We start from the raw sequence: 7,289 nt of genomic DNA on the forward strand, positions 1-7,289 counted from the left end.
CTTCACAACACTAAGGAAGTAACCCGAGAGTTACGCGGGAGTGGCACAGGAAGCGTGCCTTGCGCACAAGCAAGGTCACACATATGCGTACATCACGCGTACACATCCCCTAAAGCAATTTCAATCCACGCGTAAGCATCCCTGACGCGCACGCGTGGATAGGGAAATCGGCATAATAAGCGTGCTAACCCGAGAGTTGTGCTGCCCTCGCACTGGAATTGTGCTAGAGGTACAAAATCACCCACGCGTACGTGTTCCTGACGCGTGCGCGTCCTTTTGCTTCCAGACCACCCACCCGTACGCGTGGGCGACGCTTACGTGTCGCATGGCCAACTCAGTTTTCATGCGTACGCGTGATTCCCGCGCGCGCGTTGCGTCCCATTTTTCATTCCTTTCTCCTTTATTCTATCCTTTCTTCTTCTTTCCTCCTCCTTTCTTACTTTCTTCTTCTTCATTCCTTTACATTCTCATCCATATTCTCTTTCCATTTCTTTTACTTACTGCATTTGCATATTTTTCTTCATTACATTTTAATCTTGTGCATATTTTTATTTTCTGTTCTAAGTTTATTATTTCTCCTTTGGTGTTAAATGTTCTTATTCAACTGTTGTATCTTTTCTGGTATTATTTTGGTGCTTCGTGACTTGTTTTACACTATTGGGTGATATTATTTATCTGTCAATGCCAATCTTTTATGATACTTGTGTTCCTTTTGCATTGACATGCACTTACACTATCTTTCATTACCCACACTCTCTTCCCCATTGTTGCAATTTTTGCACTATTGATATGCCATTAGCTTCTACTGTTTTTCTCACTTGCATGTTGTAGCTACCATGTAATTGAGACCCTCATTATTTGGCATTAACCCACCCAAGTTTTAATTATTTTCTTATCTTTGTTTTTGGGTTAATTTTCTTCCTTTTCTTCTTCTTTCAGGATGGCCACCGAAGAAGGAAAAAGAAAAGCTTCTCAATGGAGCGACAGACAAGTCCATCTACACAATCTTTGGAAAAAAGCATCAGTTGTAGCCACCCGTCCACTTGCACATCTTAGCATGCACCGAAGACGGTGCAATCTTTAAGTGTGGGGAGGTCGATACCGACTTTTGTGGGTTAGTTACCTTCTTTTCAACACCATTGTTTAATTTTCTTTGTAGTCATTGTTGCATTTGCATGTTTGATTGCATGTTGTTTGATTTTGTGCATGTTCTTCTACCACTACTTGGTTGGAGTGATAAGTTCTTTTTCAAGACCCTTTTTATAGTATTTCACTAATTCAAATTAAAAATTGTGTTAAACTTGTTTGAAGATTGTAATTTGGAACATGGTTTATAGCTAAGAACACACAACCTGTGAGATTTTGAGCCTAATTATATGGTTACATTATTTAACCATGATTTTTATTCTTGTGTGCTTTCTTCCCTATGATTTCAATCTATGGTTTGTTCCATTCTATATGTCCATTGTTTAGTGTATTTACATGCATACATATGATTGGGGCCATCATTTGTTATTAGCTCACTTATCTCAAATAGCCTACCAATTCAATTACCTTTGTTTGTCATTTTGAGCCTTTTAATCCCTATTTGTTCTTTATATTACCACATCACTAGACTTAATTGGAAAAATAATTAATTACCCCAATTGAATCTTTGGTTAGCTTAAGATAGAGATTGTGTATCAATTAAGTGTGGGAAACTGTGGGAACTTGGGTTGATGAAACTGTGCTGTATTTTATTGACAAAAGTATTAGAGAATTTGGATGCATACTCATGTGAGATAAAAAAAACCATATGCATTGATATGTTATGTTTGCTTTCATATTCAAAAAATAAAATAAAAAAAATTTACAACATAATTAAATAAATAAATAAATATGGGACAAAATTATCCCAATGTTAAGTTTAATAAAAGATCAATGCATATGTGGTGAAATTAAAGAAAAATTTGATACATGAGTATTTGGTGAAAAAGTGGAAATTTTGGGTAGCTAGGCATGATTTTAGAATTACATAGAGAGTGTGTGTGTTAGGTAAGAACTTAGGTTAGTCAAAGATTCAATTTATAGCTCACTTAGCCATACATATATCCTCACCCTTACCTTAGCCCCATTACAACCTTGAAAAGACCTCATGATGTTTGCATTGGTACATTAAATATTTGTTGTTTGGTTAGATGAAGAACAAAGTTTAGAAAGCATGACTAGAGAAGAGTAGAGTGATTAACCCTAGACACTTGAGAGATTAGAGTGCATATACACTACTAGTGAGGGTTCAATGCTTGATTCTATATTCCCTACTTTCATGAGCTATCTTCTTACAAGTTTGCTTGTCTTTTATTGTATGATTTGAATTAGTGAAATTAGATTTATGTTTGTCTTGGAGAACTTGTTTACTTTTAACCAAGAAGATAAAAACATCTTAGCATATAGTTGCATTCATATATAGGTTGCATTTCATGAGTCTTACTTTTTCCCATTCATTCTTTTGATCTCCTTGAGCTTAGCATGAGGACATGCTAATGTTTAAGTGTGGGGAGATTGATAAACCACTATTTTATAGTTTATCTTGTGCTCAATGGAGTGGTTTTTATCAAGTCTTTACACACTTATTCATACAATTTGCATGATTTTACAATTCCTTCCCAATTTTGTTCTATGATTGAAAACTTGCTTCCTACGCCTTTAAATTGTGTATTTTAATGTCCTTTTATACCATTCGATGCCGTGATTTGTGTGTTAAGTGTTTTCAGGCTTTACAGGGCAGGAATGGCTTAGAGAATGGAAAGGAAGCTTGCAAAAATGGAACGAACACAAGAAACTAAGGAGCTGACCAGCGAGGAACGACGCGTGCGCGTACCTGACGCGTGCACGCGAAAAGCGAGAGTGCATGGCGACGCGTGCGCGTACCTGACGCGTACGCATGACACGCGAAGAAGACCATCGACGCGTATGCGTGACTGATGCGTACGCGTGACATGCGCCACGTGCAGAAATTGCAGAAGACGCTGGGGGCAATTTCTGGGCTCCTTCTGGCCCAGTTTTAAGCCCGAAAAACATAGATTAGAGGCTGCAGAGTGGAAAAATCATTAACACATTGATTCATTCATTCACACATCCAATCATTCATTCATTCACATAATTTTAGGTTTTAGATGTAGTTTTCTAGAGAGAGAGGCTCTCTCCTCTCTCTAGGTTTTAGGATTCTTAGGTTTAGCTTTTCTTAATTTCATAATTCTACCTTGCTTCAATTTAGGTTTCTTCTACTTTAATTGTTCTAGTACTTTAGTTTATTTACTTCCCTTGTTGGTTTGTTTATTTTCCCAATTTAACTTATGAACTCTCCATGTTAGACTTGATTTTCTATTTAATGCAATTTGAGGTATTTTATATATATTGCTTCTTCTATTATTTGTTAGTCATTAATGTTTGAAATTGGTTGTTTGGATTTAATATTCCTTGCTAGTTTTCTATGTTTTTATGTTGTGCCTTTCAAGTGTTTGATAGAATGTTTGGGAGGGTTTTAAGTTAGATTTTCCTATTCTTAACTTGGATTGATTAATTGGAGACACTTGAATTATCAAAGGTCTTTTATCGATTGGTATTGGAGATTTGCTAGTTGATTTAAATTCCACTAACTCTAGTCTTTCCTTGAGAGTTGACTAGGACTTGAGGAATCAAATTGATTCATCCACTTGACTTTCCTTCATGGTTAGAGGTTGACTAAGTGGGAGCAAAAGACATTTACTATCATAATTGATGATGATAATGAGGATAGGAATTTCAATTCTCAATACTTGTTAAGACTTCTCTTAATTGTTATTTTATTTTCTTGTCTTTTAAATTCCTTGTTCAACCTTTCAAAAACCCAAAAATATACTATCTCATAACCAATAATAACTACACCTCCCTGCAATTCCTTGAGAGACGACCCGAGTTTTGAATACTTTGGTTTATTTTTATTGGGTTTGCTTTAGTGACAAACAAATTTTTGTATGAAAGGATTCTTTGTTGGTTTATAAACTATACTTTCAACGAGATTTTATTGTGAATTCTTTACTAGCAAAAATCCGTTCATCAAACTATTACAAAATGTAAATTCAAATGAAATTCAAATTACATTAAATTCAAGAAAATTGATATGAATTCCATGGACTTAATCTACTTTTTTGATCCTTGGAGAATTGAAGAATGAATGAGAAAAAATTGAATCCTGGAAGGTTGGATGTGGAATGGCACACATTGCTTCTAAAAAACTAACTCAAATTGGCCTTTGCTTGCTTTCCATGGCACGACTCATTGAAGTTGGCCCAAAATTAAACATTTAAAGCACTAGCATGGCACACTATGTCATTCCCGTGGCATGCCAAAGCTATTTGAATTGTAGGTGGCCCAAATTATGAAGGATTGAAGCATTAGCGTGGTACGTTCGAGTCATGGCGTGGGACAGCAATCAAGACTTCAACAATCTTTGGCCTAAGATGTGAAAGTGTGTGACAGGCGTGGCACGGATGAGGAATGGCTTGGGACGCCAATGAAGTTCCTCAATAGACAACCCCTTCTTCAATCAACCAATTTGGCGTGGTACATTGAGCTCACGTGGGACGCCACCACGTCTTCAATAACTTTAGCCCAAAATATGAATGATTGGCGTGGGATGCCGCCAATTAGTGTGGAATATTGATACTTCCTTCCTTGAGTTGCATGAAGGCCATGTACATATAAGCCCAGGCGTGGTGCACTAACGTTAATAACGCATGCTTCATATGACTTCATTAATTCAATGCATGCTCCGTTCCTTGCTTCATTATCGTCGCCTTCCTCCCTCCATTTTTGTTGCTTTCTGCACCCTGCATTCAAGGTTCAATGTTTGAACTTTTTGTTTTTGTTTTTTTTTAATCCTGTTAGTTAGTTTTAGTTCATTAGATTGGTTTAATTAGTTTAGTTAGTTTAATTTTTTGTTTTAATGGATTTAGGTGGTTAGGATAGTTTGGTTTAGATTTATAAGTTCTGAATTGTTACAAAAAATGTCTGGAACTATTATGAGTTTGCTGATTGAATTAATGGAGAAATTATTGCTGGATTTATTTGGTTAATTGTTTGATTCTGCTCATTCACTGTGTTAATTGCTATTTTGTTATTTTTGCTATTTTGAATTAATTACATTGTTTGGTTAGTTGTTATTTTTCCATTGACCGACGTTTTTGAATTTTGAATGTTTAAGGTTTCTTACCTAATATTGTAGGTTTGATACACTTTACCTTATGGAATTTGATTTGTTTAATTTAGTTTAGGTTTGATTAGAATTCCAATTTTAATTTTTAATCAGTTTGGGAAGTTAGTTTAGTTTAGTTTTTTTTTTTAATTAGTGGATTTAGAGGTTTATTAAGTTATGTTAGAACTAATACATTAGGTTTTGCTGAGAAAAACGCTGCTAATTGTTTGATAATTTGATATTTGCAGACATTTCGACAAGCAGAGGTGCTGCGGATCAGGCTGCTGGTCGTGATCATAACCGTGGTCGAGATAGAGGGAGGATTTCTTCCGATACCCCCGGGACTTCTAGATCCTCTCCCTCTACTTCGGCTATGCCAGTGACACCACAGGTCGTGGGTTTAGCGGACTAGCCATTCATCATGGTCCCTAACCAGAACTACGTACCTCCATCTATGGCGATGACGCCGTCTCCTACCGATTAGTAGCCCGCATCCACGGCAACACCGCCTCCAGGGACAAATGCCGCGGTCTACGAGTCCAGTTACGGAAGTGAGGCAACAATTGATTTAAGTGAGTCCAGCTTCGTCTATCACATTCATTCATTTAAGGGGTTTAGGAAAGAACTTTGAACGATGACCATTTATCATGCACGTACTATTTTTGTTGTGTCTACCGCAAGGATCATGCACCATGAATTTTTCAACTATTGAAAATAATTTTGGATTTCGAAACATGTCAGGTATTTCAGCAGATATAAACTTCTCTAAATCAGATAGGAATTTGGGTTTGTCCAAGGGGTCCATGAATAACAATATGTGAGCATGAGGTAGTCCTCTCTTTTGAAATTCCACAGTACAAACAATTGTAGAGTCAATAAATATTTTATTTTATTTGATAGTTATTATTTATTAAAAATACGTTAAAAGGGAGTATGAAGACTTACATCCAACAATTCTGCCAAATGGCCTACCCATCTTAAAATCACTTATTAAATTGTTAAGCTTTAGTTTGAAAATTCTAGTTATTATATCAGGACGATCCTGTGGTGACAACCCCGTACCACGTAATAACCTTTTAACCTTGTCGCATTTAGGATTGGAAGTAATTGTAATAAAGAAGCAAGGATATCCATCATACTTGCATATAGCAAATGCATCCTTGCAATTATTGAACATGTACATTGGATCGCCAGTAATTGTGCTTGGCAAAATAATACGCTGTCCAGTAGCAACAGCAGCAGCTTCTCCACTAACAAAGGTCTCATGGAATACCTTGTACTTTTCAACCCTTAACTTTGGCTGGTTAAATCTATAATAACTCAAACATTCAGCCTCAACCATAGTGTAAGCATTCACTAAGAATTGTTGGAACAACCTACCAGAATGTAGCAAAATAGGAGACTTATTGGATCTAATCTGCAAGCAATACGAAAAAAATCCCCTCATGCCGATGGTCTTCCTCTTCTTGGTCCTATCAAAATCATACTGTAAAGAAGTTTGTATACCAAATCTGTATCCATCCTCAACATACAAAAATAGTAAAGGATACTGAAGTGCAAGATATTAAGGATGAATAACATCAATCCTTTTTAGCTGATTGGACCGTGACTTGATGATTATATCCCGATCAAGAACAGACTCATTAATATCATCAACTATAATCCTTTTTAGCTGATTGGACCGTGACTTGATGATTATATCCCGATCAAGAACAGACTCATTAATATCATCAACTATAATGACAGCGACTTCAGATGTTGTCGGTAAGTTATACCTTCTACCATTAGTATCTCTTCTTTTGATTAACTTTAATCTTATATTAGGAGGATTCCTATCCATAAATCGATCTCTAACATAACAAAACATTCTGGCCAAGGGATTGTGATTGTCAAGTATATTTTTTAATTTGTCTACAATTTCTTTCTCAAGAGGGAAACTTGATTCCACTTATTTGCATAAAAAAGTTAATATAGTAAAAAAAATGTACCATATATAAAGATGATTTGTTAATATGTTATAGATATTATTATAAGGTACCATGGACATGACAGAAACACATAATACCTCACAGCG

Source organism: Arachis ipaensis, chromosome B06 (genome assembly GCF_000816755.2).
Source record: "Arachis ipaensis cultivar K30076 chromosome B06, Araip1.1, whole genome shotgun sequence".
Taxonomy (NCBI): Eukaryota; Viridiplantae; Streptophyta; class Magnoliopsida; order Fabales; family Fabaceae; genus Arachis; species Arachis ipaensis.